This window comes from Hyla sarda, chromosome 9 (genome assembly GCF_029499605.1).
Source record: "Hyla sarda isolate aHylSar1 chromosome 9, aHylSar1.hap1, whole genome shotgun sequence".
Classification (NCBI taxonomy): domain Eukaryota; kingdom Metazoa; phylum Chordata; class Amphibia; order Anura; family Hylidae; genus Hyla; species Hyla sarda.
The window spans coordinates 175,068,515-175,071,592 of record NC_079197.1 but is presented as its reverse complement, the minus strand read 5'-3'; positions in this window follow the sequence as shown (position 1 = coordinate 175,071,592).

Here is a 3,078-nt window from a genome sequence, read left to right as displayed (position 1 = left end):
GTATATATAGAGAAGGGGGTATATATAGATGTAGGGGGGTATATATAGATGTAGGGGTGTATATATAGATATAGGGGGTATATATAGATCTAGGGGGGTATATATAGAGAAGGGGAGGATATATAGATGTAGGGGGTATATATAGATGTAGGGGGGTATATATAGATGTAGGGGGGTATATATAGATGTAGGGGGTATATATAGATGTAGGGGGTATATATAGAGAAGGGGAGGATATATAGATGTAGGGGAGGATATATAGAGAAGGGGGTGTATATATAGATGTAGGGGGGTATATATAGATGTAGGGGGTATATATAGATGTAGGGGGGTATATATAGATATAGGGGGTATATATAGAGAAGGGGGTATATATAGATGTAGGGGGGTATATATAGATGTAGGGGGGTATATATAGAGAAGGGGGTATATATAGATGTAGGGGGGTATATATAGATGTAGGGGGGTATATATAGATGTAGGGGGGTATATATAGATGTAGGGGGTATATATAGATGTAGGGGGGGTATATATAGAGAAGGGGAGGATATATAGATGTAGGGGAGGATATATAGAGAAGGGGGTATATATAGATGTAGGGGGGTATATATAGAGAAGGGGAGGATATATAGATGTAGGGGAGGATATATAGAGAAGGGGGTATATATAGATGTAGGGGGTATATATAGATGTAGGGGGGTATATATAGATATAGGGGGTATATATAGAGAAGGGGGGTATATATAGATGTAGGGGGGTATATATAGATGTAGGGGGGTATATATAGAGAAGGGGGTATATATAGATGTAGGGGGTATATATAGATGTAGGGGGGGTATATATAGATATAGGGGGTATATATAGATCTAGGGGGGTATATATAGAGAAGGGGAGGATATATAGATGTAGGGGGTATATATAGATGTAGGGGGGTATATATAGATGTAGGGGGGTATATATAGATGTAGGGGGTATATATAGATGTAGGGGGTATATATAGAGAAGGGGAGGATATATAGATGTAGGGGAAGATATATAGAGAAGGGGGTGTATATATAGATGTAGGGGGGTATATATAGATGTAGGGGGTATATATAGATGTAGGGGGGTATATATAGATATAGGGGGTATATATAGAGAAGGGGGTATATATAGATGTAGGGGGGTATATATAGATGTAGGGGGGGTATATATAGAGAAGGGGGTATATATAGATGTAGGGGGATATATATAGATGTAGGGGGGTATATATAAATATAGGGGGTATATATAGATCTAGGGGGTATATATAGAGAAGGGGAGGATATATAGATGTAGGGGGTATATATAGATGTAGGGGGGTATATATAGATGTAGGGGGGTATATATAGATGTAGGGGGTATATATAGATGTAGGGGTATATATAGAGAAGGGGAGGATATATAGATGTAGGGGAGGATATATAGAGAAGGGGGTATATATAGATGTAGGGGGGTATATATAGATGTAGGGGGTATATATAGAGAAGGGGAGGATATATAGATGTAGGGGGGTATATAAAGATGTAGGGGGGTATATATAGAGAAGGGGGTATATATAGATGTAGGGGGGGTATATATAGATGTAGGGGGGTATATATAGATGTAGGGGGGTATATATAGATGTAGGGGGTATATATAGATATAGGGGGTATATATAGAGAAGGGGGTATATATAGATGTAGGGGGGTATATAAAGATGTAGGGGGGTATATATAGAGAAGGGGGTATATAGAGATGTAGGGGGGTATATAGAGATGTAGGGGGGTATATATAGATATAGGGGGTATATATAGATCTGGGGGGTATATATAGAGAAGGGGAGGATATATAGATGTAGGGGGTATATATAGATGTAGGGGGTATATATAGATGTAGGGGGGTATATATAGATGTAGGGGTATATATAGATGTAGGGGGTATATATAGAGAAGGGGAGGATATATAGATGTAGGGGGTATATATAGATGTAGGGGGGTATATATAGATGTAGGGGATATATATAGATGTAGGGGGTATATATAGAGAAGGGGAGGATATATAGATGTAGGGGGGTATATATAGATGTAGGGGGGTATATATAGATGAAGGGGGGTATATATAGATGTAGGGGGGTATATATAGAGAAGGGGATGATATATAGATGTAGGGGGGTATATATAGAGAAGGGGGTATATATAGATGTAGGGGGTATATATAGATGTAGGGGGGTATATATAGATGTAGGGGGGTATATATAGATATAGGGGGTATATATAGATGTAGGGGGTATATATAGAGAAGGGGGTATATATAGATGTAGGGGGGTATATATAGAGAAGGGGAGGATATATAGATGTAGGGGGGTATATATAGATGTAGGGGGGTATATATAGAGAAGGGGGTATATATAGATGTAGGGGGGTATATATAGAGAAGGGGAGGATATATAGATGTAGGGGGGTGTATATAGATGTAGGGGGGTATATATAGATATAGGGGGTATATATAGATGTAGGGGGGTATATATAGAGAAGGGGAGGATATATAGATGTAGGGGGGTATATATAGATGTAGGGGGGTATATATAGATGTAGGGGGTATATATAGATGTAGGGGGGTATATATAGAGAAGGGGGTATATATAGATGTAGGGGGGTATATATAGAGAAGGGGAGGATATATAGATGTAGGGGGGTATATATAGATGTAGGGGGGTATATATAGAGAAGGGGGTATATATAGATGTAGGGGGGTATATATAGAGAAGGGGAGGATATATAGATGTAGGGGGGTATATATAGATGTAGGGGGGTATATATAGAGAAGGGGGTATATATAGATGTAGGGGGGTATATATAGAGAAGGGGTACATATAAATGTAGGGGTATATATAGATATAGGGGGTATATATAGATGTAGGGGGGTATATATAGAGAAGGGGAGGAAATATAGATGTAGGGGGGTATATATAGAGAAGGGGGTATATATAGATGTAGGGGGTATATATAGATGTAGGGGGGTATATATAGATGTAGGGGGGTATATATAGAGAAGGGGGTATATATAGATGTAGGGGGG